Source organism: Suncus etruscus, chromosome 5 (genome assembly GCF_024139225.1).
Source record: "Suncus etruscus isolate mSunEtr1 chromosome 5, mSunEtr1.pri.cur, whole genome shotgun sequence".
NCBI lineage: Eukaryota > Metazoa > Chordata > Mammalia > Eulipotyphla > Soricidae > Suncus > Suncus etruscus.
This window is the reverse complement of record NC_064852.1, coordinates 113,989,029-114,003,286: the sequence shown is the minus strand read 5'-3', so window position 1 is coordinate 114,003,286 and position 14,258 is coordinate 113,989,029. Positions and strand designations below refer to the sequence as shown.

General features: G+C 37.0%; 1 protein-coding gene across 1 annotated transcript in view; it reads left to right on the top strand.

The window, feature by feature from the left end:
• Positions 1-14,258, top strand: part of PARD3B (par-3 family cell polarity regulator beta) — a 1,279,582-nt gene that overhangs the window by 286,425 nt on the left and 978,899 nt on the right. The gene's annotated exons all lie outside the window — the stretch shown is intronic.

The following is a 14,258-nucleotide window of genomic DNA, read 5'->3' as shown; positions in this document are numbered from 1 at the left end:
TAAACTCCATTTCTGAAAGACTGCTTAGGTAGTTGGCCATTGTTGGGTCATCAGAGTTTCCATCTTCATTCTCTATGGCTGAAGTTGGTCTGCGTAGTTTTCCCATTGTCACACTTATGCTGTGGGTTTTTCTACATGTTGTGTTGGTACTCGTTGGCTAGGTGCAGTGCGTCATCGCACTCCTCTGCTTCCACCCCATATAGGTGGGCTTAAGGGGGCCAGCAGATTCAGCTTTATCCGCAACTTTCGCCCCCAAACACTCACCTCAGCCGAGGCAAGCCATCAGGGGATGAATGCCAGAGAAGATCAAAGTTCCCAGGTTGAAGCAAGCCTGGGGAAGCCCCAAAATGTCTGCCGAGCTTAGGGGGCCCAGCAGAATCTCTTATCTACAACTCCGGCTGAAAAGACACACCTCAGCCAAGGCACGCCTTCAAGGGATAAATGTGGGTGACGATCAAAGTTCCCAGATTGAAGCAAGCTGGGGGAGGCCCCAAAATGTCTGCCAAGCCTAGGGGGGCCAGCAGTCAGCTTTATCCACACTCTGGCCCCCAAACACTCACCTCAGCCGAGGCAAGCTGTCTGGGGATGAATGCCAGAGAAGATCAAAGTTCCCAGGTTGAAGCAATCCCGGAAGTCCCAAAATGTCTGCTCGTATCTACAATCCTTAGGAACTTTCTTTTCAATGTTTTATTTTTTTAAACATTACACTATGTACAATATTGATATCATTTTAAATATATAACTGCTAATAGGGGATTTAAGTATGTACGTATAAGATGTAAAATACTATTTTGAAAATAAAATGAGCAACAGAAAAGTCCAGAATTCCATACTGGAATAATATTAAGTTAACTTCTATGAACAAACTATGAAAATCATTTTTTTTTTTTTTTGGTTTTTTTGGGTCACACCCGGCAGTGCTCAGGGGTTATTCCTGGCTCCAGGCTCAGAAATTGCTCCTGGCAGGCACGGGGGACCATATGGGACGCCGGGATTCGAACCGATGACCTCCTGCATGAAAGGCAAATGCTTTACCTCCATGCTATCTCTCCGGCCCCATGAAAATCATTTTTTAACGTTTTTTAAATAATATTTTATTTAAACACCTTCATTACAAACATGATTGTAGTTGGGTTTCAGTCATATAAGAGGACAAATTTCTAATTATAATTTCTTTTTTCTTTTTTTTGAGTCACACCCGGCAGCATTCAGGGGTTACTCCTGGCTCTATGCTCAGAAATCCCTCCTTGCAGGCTCAAGGGACCATATGGGATGCCGAGAATTGAACTACCAACCTTCGGCATGCAAGGCGAATGCCTTATCTCCATGCATTCTCTCTGGCCCCAACTATAATTTCTAATTATAATTTCACAACAGTTTACAAATTGGGTACCATTCAAATGTATTTTTACATCTTCTATGCATCAGAAATCAAATGTTCGGAGAGTTTTGTTTACATGTTTAATTCTTGCTCCTTTGAAGAAATAGACCCAGTTCCCTATACACTTTCACCCACTTAACCCTCCTGTACTACCAGGACTAAATTTTACTCTACTCTGTCCTCTCCCTCCCCTCACCCACACCACCACCTGATAGGCACTTATTTTTCTGCTATTTTTGTGTAACTGTTTTCATCTCTTACTGTATTTTGACAAATAGCCATCTGAGATCTGATTTTCCTAAGAAATAACTTGCAGATTGTCATGTTTCTTTTGGAAGAAAGAAAAAAAAATAGTCCAATCAGTACCAAATTGAAATGCTATAAATTAGGCTCATTGTTTAGCAAATGTCTGGTGTTAGGTAAGAATTGGAGATGAGAATAGCAGGGGGCCCTTTTCAGAATCTCAGCAAGCTTCTGAGGGAACTAGGCCTTTGTTACTGTCCTTTCTGAGATGGCTATTAGAGTAATTACAGTAATTTATAGATTTCCCCCTCCTCCCTTTCATTTGTACTGGGTTCCATTTTTGTCTTTTGTCTTGAGTTCCTCAGTTGAAGTGTGGATGTGTGTAAGCATGTAACTAGCACCATGCCTACATTCACTGTGACTTAATATGTCCCAGGTTGAGGTATGGTGCTCCCAGGCCCCCTGCAAAGGCTTCTCCAGATCTGTTCTCAAGAAAACCTATTCTTTGAGAATAATAAGAAAATTGTACTATACAATACTATATCTTAGTGGTTTCTTATGAATTTTTTCATGAGTCCTTTAAAATTGTTCTTTGATTTAAAGATTCCTTTTTCTTCTCTCTTTTAAAACATCTCTGTTTACAGCTCTGGATTGTATTATTATGCTGTGTTATATTTTGATGTCATGGATGCTTCTATCTACAAAGGGACATACTTTTGGTATTTGCCTTTTTGAGAGATACCTTATAAAAGTCCAATGACCATATAATATATGTGCTTATTGTGCAATACTTGTAATTTTACCACGAGAGAAACAAAAGTAGTTTATTAAGTAATCTTTCATTGTAATTGATAATTTAAGCGTAATTCAAGAGTTTCAAACCCTAATAATGCTTTATGATAATATGTGCCTATTTTTGATTTGTCTGTATGTGAAAAAAATGGTGTGGCTATTGTTCTTTCTTCTATGAAAATCATACTAAATATAAAAACATAGACCATTTCTAAATAAGTCTTGCTATTACTATTATTTATAATAGTTAGTGCTAAAATTCTCAAATTTCACCAAAGAAAGTATTTATCAATGTATGACATTTCACAAGGCAAAAGGAAAAAAAATATCATATCGTCTTTATCTTCTTAATTAGACTCAGAACTGAAAGAAACATTTTCTTATTCTGTTAATCAAATTGTAACCACAGTAACAAATTTACTGTTATTTGCTTAGTCCTATCAGAGAAAATAAATAGTGGTTGGAAGAAGTCTAATTTAGAAAGAAAACAACTGCCATTGATCCTGACAGATTAAAGTTCAGAGATATTATTAACTATTTGTGATTTCAAGGCCTGTAACTTTATTAGAAATACATTGAATTGTATTTTTTAGACATTTGATTATTTATAAGACATCACTTTTAATGTAAGGAAATTATAGTTTGTATTTCCTTTTTTTTTCATAATATATATTTTTATTTAAGTAACATGATCATAGTTGGGTTACAGTCACAATCAGAACACAGCCCCCCTTCACCAGTGTAACATTCCCCTCTCCTCTCAGCAATCAAACTTTTAAGAAAATATATTTGTTGTAAGAAGAAAATTTTCTTTTAAAAAAGGAAAACAAAAACTTTTTCTTTTTTTTTCTTCTTTATTTGAACATCTTGATTACATAAATGATTGTGATTAGGTTTCAGTCATGTAAAGTACACCGCCTTCACCAGTGCAACATTCCCACCACCAATGTCCCCAATCTCCCTCCATCCCACCCCAACCCCACCTGTACTCCAGACAGGCTTTCCAGTTCTCTCATTCATTCACTTGATTATGGTAGTTCTCTCTGTAGTTATTTCTATACCTGTATTCACCACTCTTTGTGGTGAGCTTTGTGGAGTGAGCTGGTATTCCAGCCCTCCTCTCATTGTCTCTGAGGATTGTTACAAAAATTACTTTTATTTTTCTTAAAAACCATAGATGAGTGAGACTACTCTGTGTCTCTCTCTCTCTCCCTTTGACTTATTTCACTTAGCATGATGGATTCCATATACATCCAAATATCGGAAAATTTCATGACTTCATCTCTCCTGATGGCTGCATAATATTCCATTGTGTATATGTACCACAGTTTCTTTAGCCATTCGTCTGTTGAAGGGCATCTTGGTTGTTTCCATAGCCTGGCTATTGTGAATAGTGCTGCAATAAACATAGGTGTGAGGAAGGGGTTTTTGTATTGTATTCTTGTGTTCTTAGGGTATATCCCTAAAAGTGGAATAGCTGGGTCGAATGGGAGCTCAATTTCCAGATTTTGAAGGAATCACCATATCGCTTTCCATAGAAGCTGTACTAGGCGGCATTCCCACCAGCAGTGGATAAGAGTTCCTTTCTCTCCACATCCCACCAGCACTGATTGTTCTCATTCTTTGTGATGTGCACCAATCTCTGCGGTGTGAGGTGGTATCTCATCATTGTTTTGATTTGCATCTCCCTGATGATTAGTGATGAGGAGCATTTTTTCATGTGCCTTTTGGCCATTTGTATTTCTTTTTTATCAAAGTGTCTGTTCATTTTTTCTCTCCATTTTTTGATGGGATTAGATGATTTTTTCTTGTAAAGTTCTGTCAGTGCCCTGTATATTTTGGATATTAGCCCCTTATCTGAAGGGTGTTGGGTGAATAGTTTCTCCCACTTGGTGGGTAACTCTTGTATCCTGGGTACTATTTCTGTTGAGGTGCAGAAGCTTCTCAGTTTAATGTATTCCCATCTGTTGATCTCTGCTTCCACTTGTTTGGAAAGTGCAGTTTCCTCCTTGAAGATGCTTTTAGTCTTAATGTCATGGAGTGTTTTACCGATGTGTTGTTCTATATACCTTAAGGTATCAGGTCTGATATCAAGGTTTTTAATCGATTTGGATTTTACCTTCATACATGATGTTAACTGGGGGGGTCTATATTCGCTTTTTTGCAAGTGGCTAACCAGTTCTGCCAGCACTACTTGTTGAACAGATTTTCCCTGCTCCACTTAGGATTTCTTGCTCCTTTGTCAAAAATTAGGTAATTGTATGTCTCGGGAATGTTCTCTGAGAGCTCAAGCCTATTCCACTGATCTGAGGGTCTGTCATTATTCGAAACCATGCTGCTTTGATAACTATTGCTTTGTAGTACAATTTAAAGTTGGGGAAAGTAATGCATCCCATTTTCCTTTTCCCTAGGAGTGCTTTAGCTATTCGAGGGTGTTTATTGTTCCAGATGAATTTCATAAGTGTTTGATCCACTTCTTTGAAGAATGTCATGGGTATTTCTAAGGGGATCGCATTAAATTTGTATAATGCTTTGGGGAGTAATGCCATTTTAATGATGTTAATCCTGCCAATCCATGAGCATGGTATGTGTTTCCATTTCCGTGTGTCCTCTCTTATTTCTTGGAGCAGGGATTTATAGTTTTCTTTGTATAGGTCCTTCATTTCTTTGGTCAAGTTGACTCCAAGATATTTGAGATTGTGTGGCACTATTGTGAATGTGATTGCCTTCCTGACATCCATCTCTTCCCTATAATTATTGGTGTATAAAAAGGCCATTGATTTCTATGGGTTGATTTTGTAGCCAGCCACCTTGCTATATGAATCTATTGTTTCTAGAAGCTTTTTGGTAGAGTCTTTAGGGTTTTCTTAGTAGAGTATCATGTTGTCTGCAATCAATGAGAGCTTGACTTCTTCCTTTCCTATCTGGATTCCCTTGATATCTTTTTCTTGCCTGATCGCTATAGCAAGAACTTCCAGTACTATGTTGAAGAGGAGAGGAGAGAGCAGACAGCCATGTCTTGTACCAGAATTTAGAGGAAAGGCTTTTTGTTTTTCTCCATTGAGGATAATATTTGCCATTGGCTTGTGGTAGATGGCTTCAACTAGATTGAGAAAGGTTCCTTCCATTCCCATCTTGCTGAGAGTTTTGATCAAGAATGGGTGTTGGACCTTATCAAATGCTTCTCTGCATCTATTGACATGATCATGTGATTTTTATTTTCTTGTTGTTGATGTTGTGTATTATGTTGATAGATTTACGGATGTTAAACAATCCTTGCATTCCTGGGATGAAACTTACTTGGTCATAGTGTATGATCTTCTTGATGATACATTGGATCCTATTTGCCAGAATTTTGTTGAAGATTTTTGCATCTGCATTTATCTGGGATATTGGTCTGTAATTTTCTTTTTTGGCAGCACCTCTGTCTGGTTTTGGTATCAAGGTGATGTTGGCTTCATAAAAGCTGTTTGGGAGTGTTCCCGTTTTTTCAATTTTATGGAAGAGCTTGGCTGGGATTGGTAGTAGCTCCTCTTGAAAGATTTGAAAAAAATCATTAGGAAAACCATCTGGGCCTGGGCTTTTTTTTTTTTTTTTGAGTAGATGTTTGATTACAGTTTCAATTTCCTCAGTAGTGATGGGGGTGTTTAGATATGCTACATCCTCCTTACTTAAATGGGAAGGTTATAAGTATCCAAGAATTTTTCCATTTCTTCTAGGTTCTCATGTTTTGTAGCATAAAGTTTCTCAAAGTAGTCTCTGATTACCCTTTGCATCTCTGCAATTTCTGCTGTGATCTCCCCCTTTTCATTTCTAGTACGGGTTATCAGATTTCTCTCTCTCTTTCTTTGTGAGTTTTTTCAATGGTCTATTAATCTTGTTTATTTTTTCAAAGAACCAGCTTCTGCTTTCGGTGATCTTTCAGATTGCTTTTTGGTTTTCCACTTCATTGAGTTCTGCTTTCGGCTTTGTTATTTCCTTCTGTCTCCCTATTTTAGGTTCCTTTTGTTGGTCATTTTCTAATTTTTTGAGCTGCGTCATTAAGTTATTCAGGTATGCTCCTTCTTCCTTCCTGATGTGTGCTTGTAGAGCTTTAAATTTTCCTCTCAGGACCGCTTTTTCTGTGTCCCGTAGATTCTGGCAGTTTGTGTCTTCATTATCATTGGTTTCCAGAAAAGTTTTGATTTCCTTCTTGATTTCATCTCGGACCCACTGGTTGTTCAGTAGCAGGGTGTTTAATTTCCAATGGTTAAAGTTTTTCTTCTGTGTGACTTTGTAGTTCACATCTAATTCAGAGCCTTGTGGTCAGCAAAGGTAGCCTGCAAGATTTCTATCCTCTTGATTTCATGGAGGTATGTTTTATGTGTCAGCATGTAGTCTATTCTGGAGAAAGACCCATGTACATTGGAAAAGAATATGTATCCAGGTTTTTTGGGATGGAGTGTCCTGTATATATCTACTAGTACTCTTTCTTCCATAACTCTTTTCGGGGCTAGTATGTGTTTGTTGGGTTTCAGTCTGGTTGACCTATCAAGTGTTGATAGGGCCATGTTGAAGTCTCTCACAATGATTGCATTATTATTGATTTCTTCTTTCAGATTTGTCAGTAATTGTATTAGGTAATTTTCTCGTCTCTCATTGGGTGCATATATATGTTTAATAGTCTGATTTCTTCCTTTTGGACATATTCCTTGATTAGTGCATAGTGTCCATCTTTGTCCCTTACCACTTTTCTGAGTATAAAGTAGGTGTCATCAGATATTAATATGGTCACCCCAGCTTTTTTGAGGGTTTTGTTTGCTTGGATGATTTTCCTCCAGCCTTTGAGTCTATGTTTGTTCTGATTATTCAGATGTGTTTCTTGTAGGCAGCAGAAGGTTGGATTCATCTTTTTGACCCATTTTGCTACTCTGTGTCTTTTAATTGGTGAATTTAGTCAATTGACATTGAGGGAGATGATTGTCATAGGATTTAATGTCATCTTTGTAGATAAGTTTGCTGTGTTTGTTGGTCTCTCTTGTCTTAGAGTAGACCTGTCTGTTTTTCCTTTAAGGCTGGTTTATCATCTGTGAAGTTTCTGAGCTGTTGTTCATCCATGAAGCTGTATTCTTCCTTCAAACTTTAACATGAGTCAGGCTGGGTGCAGTATTCTTGTGAGGCATTCATTTCATTCAGTCTTGTCACAATATCCCACCACTGTCTTCTGGCCTTGAGAGTTTCTTGTGACATGTCTGCTGTAAGTCTTAGGGATCTTCCTTTGAATTTAATTTTTCTTTTTGATCTTGCTGCTTTCAGTATTCTATCTCTATTGGATTTGTCATTGTAACGAGGATATGTCTTGGGGTGTTTTTCTTTTGGGTCTCTTAGCTGGTACTCTTTGGGCATGCAGGAGTATGTCTTTGATGATGTCTTTGACAGTTGATTCTTCCTGGAGATCTCCTTCCTGGGTTTCTGGGACTCCAATGATTCTTATGTAGTTTCTGTTGAGTTTATCAAAGATTTTCATTTTCATCTCTTCACATGCATTGAGTACTTTTTCCATTGCCTGTTTGTTTTTCTTAAGGTTCTTTTCCAATTTTTCTGTTGTGTTGAGTTTTTCTACATCACATCTTCCAGTACTCTGATTCTCTCCTCAGCTGCCAATACCCTGTTGGCGAGGCTATCCATTGAGGTTTTCAGTTGAGCTACCGTGTTTTTCAGATCTGTTATTTCAGTATGGAGTTTTCTGATTTCTGTCTTTGTGTTCTCTTCAGATTGATCTATGCTTTTTTTTTGAGTTCTATGAACATATTCCATATTTCTATTCTAAACTCCTTATCTGAAAGGTTAGTCAGGTGGTTGGAATTTATTATGTCATCGGAGCTTTTGTCTTCATTCTCTGTGGATGGTGTTTGCCTGCGAGGTTTCCCCATTGTCATGCTTGTAGTGTGATTTTTCTTGTGTGTTGTGGTGGGGTTCATTGGTTAGAAAGAGTGTGCGGGCACGAAGCGAATCGAAGTGGCCAAGTTCTTCTGTTGCCTCTAGTTGACAGTCCTCAGAGTGAACAAAGGCACAGCAGGGCAGAGCCTCCGCAGGCCAGAGACCTCAGCTAATTGGACAGCAACCATTGCCGCCAGAATGTACTCACTCAGCCGCTTCAAAATGCAGTTTTTGGGGGTTGTGCTCCCTAGGTCTCTGAGGAAACCTTCAGGGATTCAGAAGCACAGGCACAGGTAGACAGATATAGAAGTTTCCCCTGAAGTCCTCAGAGTGAACAAATGCACAGCAGGGAGAGTGATCCCCGCAGCCAGAATGTACTCACTCAGCCTCTTCAAAATGCAGTTTTTTGGGGTTGCGCTCCCTAGGCCTCTGAGGAAACCTTCAGGGATTCAGAAGCACAGGCACAGGCAGACAGACGTAGAAGTTTCCCCAAGAATAAAAATTTTAATATCCATTATGCTATCTTCAATTGATTCATAAAGTTGCAGAAATACTGAGTCTTATAAGTAAAATTTAATTATTTCATTGGAATGCGACAAACAATAATGATAGTGTTCTTTTCTGATTTTACATAAAAGTGTTATAATTATACTTATGAAAATATTTATGAAAAATAAATGCTATGTAATGAATGTTTAAGTGTTTTCAAAATTAACTCACATTCTTATATATTTACTTTTGGTTTTTGAGCCATATCCTCAGATGTCCCAGGCTTCCCCATGATTCTTAGCTGTTGGCAGTATTCAGGGAATAAGATGAGGTGCCAGGGATAAAATTTGGCTTGACAGTATTCAAGGCAAACTCCCTCTTTGATGTCAAATCACTATGGCTGCTAATGCCTATTATTTTTATCACTTCTTTCTCACCTTAAATATTCATGAAAAAGGAAGACTATTTTTTTAAATTTATATATTTTGAGTGCATTTATTATATTATATTAAGATAATATTTCTCTAATTGCTAGAAGTAATTTAAGAAATATGGATATGAATTGATTTATTGATGAATTATCTTTTAATAATCCTAAAAGTAAGAAAAAAGAAAAAATGACTCTTTTTTGGGGTGGAGGGTTTGGACTACAACAGCAGTGTTCAAGACTGACTCCTGGCATGCTTGAGGGGTGGCCACCATTACTACATTTTATGTTTGTCAAAATGGAGGCAACACATGTAAGGCAAGTCCCTTAATCACTTACTTCTGTCTCTAGTCTCCAAAATGACTATTTACAAATATAACTTTGAGTATTCGACTTGATTTGAGATCTTCAGTTTCCTTTATTTTGCAGATAGCCCCACAGTATTAATACTTGTAATTCAATTGTTGCCTTGAGAAGTTGTGTGAATCACTAACCTTATACAGTTATAGTAACTTCCTAAAATTTCTCCCTGTGTATTCTTTTTTTAGAACTGACTTTCTCTTTCTCTTTCCCTCTTTCTCTCCATTTTCACATTCCATTTCCAGTGACCTTTTAAAATTGGTAATAATTATGCTCCATTCCTGATCAGAATCATCTAAAATGGTTTTCATCCCAGTCAAATGCAGCATTTCTCAAGGTCTAGACACATGGTTGCCCTCAACTTGTTTTCTGTTGCTCTTCACTACACCTCACTAGACCCTGGGCATCCTAGATTCAGTGGTGCAGTCTCAATTTATAGTTTTACAATTAGGGTTTTTTTTTTTAATAGAGGCCTTGCCATTGCAATTGAATATGTATGTATATAAGCCACCTACACAATACTCAGACTAGAAGTATATTCTTGAGGTTTTTCTTGTGGACTAATGATGTAGTGTGGCTTGGTTTAGTAGGTAACCTGCCCCTCTGTACTATGGAGCCACAGGCCTCAACTAATGAAAGATATCTATAGTGGGTTGGAGGAGAAGTCTTTGGAACAGGAGACTTGCACTGTATGCAATGAACTTAGGTCATGCATCTCTAGGAGCTATAGCTCCAATTCTTCAAGTAAGATCTTTTGTATTTTCTATTTCCTCTGCTGAACAGACTCTTATTTCACACACTCATTTCTTCTGGCGTTATTTCTTCTGGTGTCATTCTTCTTAGACTATTTTTGCTGATTGGACTTTCAAACAAAAATGCTAGGCCTATTAAGTAAAACTTATTGGTTCAAGTTTTAGAGACTTGGATGTCTAAGGTGACTGTGTAAGTACCACATAATAGAAGAATCAGGTTACTCCGTGGAACTTTCATGGGACCACGATTCTGTTCTGCTACTGACTCAGTTAGCTAAGGGGCCTGTCTCTCTATTCCACCACATTGATGATTAGGCTTTCAACATTTCATTGTAGGACTGTGTAAAATAAATTCCCAGAGCTGTGAGATCACAGTTGTATCTCCAACCCCAGGTAGTTGGGTCTGAAGCAGGTAGGGTAGCCTCAAAGGATTAATAAATCAAGCCACTCAGGAGAGAGTTATGGAATCAGTTTGCTTCTTACTTTGTGGTCTCTCTGAGTTCACCAAGCCCTAAACTGACCTTTTTTTTTTTTATTAAAGCAATACCAATTTACCAAGAGGAGGAAAGTCAAGAGAGAAACATAGTACCTATCCATATATATTTAACTAAGAAGTTTAAAGAAAGAGGAAGTTATGCTTTGGGATAATGGCTGTGTGTCATCTTACAGGAGAGCACATTCAATATAGATCAGATCTTAGAGAAAACTTTGTTCACTACCATATCAGTGTAGAAAGAGGGACTAAGTTAAAGGACTGAATGACACTTGCATGGGGAAGAACCATCTTCAGTTCTCGGCTTCTCATGGTCCTTTAAACTCAGGGGTGGCCCCCAAACAAAATAAAGTATAATTTGAACTTCAATTATTTTCTCTTTACTACCTATACCAAGGACCTAGTAAAGAGATTTTAGACAACATCTATCTTTATCTTATTTTGCTTTTAATTTTTATTGTATGTATTGATTCTAGTCATTAGACTTTAAGTTCTATGATTAGAATTTTGCACTCATTTTTTGTGTCAGCAGAAACTCCAGAACTTAGGGACCTTGCTAGCTAGAAAAAAATACTGCAATAATGAATAGCATGGTGTGATCATCTTTTAACACTAACTTGGTTGCTATATGACCTTCTCTGTCAGAAAATTATTGAATGACACAGTCTCTTGAGACATTTTTTGGCAATACTGAAATAATGCTCTTCAGATAGCAATTATGGTTGTTGAAATGTTTTCTACCTTTGGGAGTAGCATGAGTGAGTAGGTTGGAAGTTAATGTCTTGAGAGTGTGTGAGAGTGGTTTGATAGGCTGACAAGCATTAATTGAATAATATTGTCAATACACAGGTGATTAGTACAAGTAGATTCTGGATGAATATATTAGTCTCAGGTGAATGCTAGATAAATTTCTGTATATTATCACGATAAGCACTGATAGATTGTTGGATATAGATTTTTTTTATTATTTTGAATTAGTCTGATGGTATTTGTAATATTTTATGGTAGGGTTGAAATAGGCAAGTACTATTTCTCAAAAGCAACATTAGATTCAATATTTACAACCCCACTTTTTTCAAGAATATTCTTTTATTTTCCCTCTAGACACAACATAATTGTGAAAATGTTTTATACATAGTACAACTTGACTACCATTTTATATTTAGAGTTGGGAGTGTGGAAAATTTTCTAACCATTGACTTGTGTTTGAACAACCAAACATCAAGCCTAATCATGGTCAGTCTAAATGAAAACCAAGGCAACAAGGACCACATAGAAGATTTGAAATGTATTGTCAGGTAAATGATACCCATCACTCTGATCTCAAAGGAGGAGAGAGAAACTCTTAAGGAGTGAACATATAAACCCTGGAAAGAAAGATTATATTTATGTTTAATTGTACTATATTGGGATCTCAGTGACCTCCAGGATATAAATAGCTTAAGAATATGGGGAAAACTAGAGTTAATTTGTGATATGAGAAATAAAAGTGAGTAGGAAACACATCCATGAAAACAAGAAGGACAAAGATTATATTTGAATTTCACATGACATACACGTGGCAGCAGGTTTATAAAATGGAGATAATAATTGAATGAAATGAAATGCCCATTAATGTTGAAGCAAAGGTAGAATTTAAATTTATGAGAACTAAGACGCATACAAGTTTTAACAAGTTGCAAGCCAGCTGTAAACACATCAGACAACACAGTACCAACTTTCCCAGTAGTGATAAAATAACAATGGTTATAAAACTTTTGAAATAAGAATAATCAACTGAAGTTTTCTCCTTATGTAGAACTCATTTAAACTTTTGAAGGCGTGGGGACATTTGGTTTGCAATGTTGGTCCCTTGATTTTATACTATTAGTCTTCTTTATACATTCCTTTAGGGTGTGTGTATATATGTATGTATGTATGTATGCATGCATGTATGTATGTATGTATGTATATAAGAGAGAGAAAGGGGGAGAGAGAGTTGGGTGAAATAGAAGAAAATTTGATGTGTATTTAAATTATGATATCTGAACCTATGTTATACTTTATCTTTCAGAGCATACTATTTTAGTTTGTATCATTTTCCTTTTTGTGACTTAAAATAGAAATTTGTAGAATATATTGTGATGATAGCTATTATCACATGTAATTTATACTGTTGGAAATTGAGAACCTTTGAACAATTTGGAGCAGTGGCATGAAATAGTTATTTATGTATATGTGAGTGTTTACATCACTGACTTAAAGGTACATGTGCTACTGGAATCAAGCAAACTGCAGACATGTAAAACACTTAAAATATTCATAAGAATCTGGACAATGTCACTGGCAGGAAAATGGAGAAAAGTTTCAACCTGACACATAATATCAGGTACAATATGTCTGTCATACCATCTGGCTGAAATTGGATAATAATTCAGCATCATATTGAAGACACCAGAAATGTCAGATGGAATAGTGACTCTTTAAAACTGGAACAAGTGATTCATTTGTCTTTGCTCTCATCACCAACTTGTGGCTTCCTGTTGATCTTCTGATTACCTGGATTGGCCTGACTTCACCTCCTTGGCTCATATGAAGTTGCTGGCTCTTGCCAGACTTGGGCATTGGCTCCTGGATGGATGGTTATGCTCTGTTCTCTGTGTTCCATTCATTATCCTATGGCAATGACAATGATCCTCTTCACATGCACTTCAGATTATAGTTTCCTCTATCTTAGTATTCTTTCATGGCTTCCCATTGCTTTTCAGATAAATACTAGAACCTTGAATGTGGACTTTAGTCTTAAAGGCCCTGCTGCCACATCAATCTCATCCCAAACCATGACTTGGGTTTCTGTGGCCTTAGCTGATATGTCCATTTTTCAAAGTGTCTAAAGTCTACTTCTATTCAGAACTTTTTGGTACCAAAATCCTGTAGTTTGTCCCTGTCACAAGACCAGCCTTTGTGCTAAAGTTGCTAATTGTTGTTACCATTGTTGTTGTTGCTACCACAAGGTATTTGACACCTTTTACTAGGTTTATCCTTTTCAAGTTTACCTTTCTTTTTTTTCTTTTTAATTTTTATTGTGAACAAATTATGAGTCTTTCACAGTAATAGTTAAGGAATATAGTGACAATGAATCAGGGATATTCCCACCACCAGTATTGTCCTTTGCCCCCCGGACTGCTAGTGTAACTGGTTCCTTCTGTATATAGCTTGTTATAGATTGGGTATCGACTCTGTTGTTGTTGACTTTGCATTTGGTGTTCAAGTCTGATCATTTTTTATTTCTACTCAGTGATAATATGGCTGTGTGTCCCGGTACCATTTGTTTTCCCCTCAATTTATGAGGCAGAACAAGATGATTCAAGTTCTGTGGTTCTGTTTGGAAAAAAAAAGAGATAAGAAAAATGAGAAAAAAAC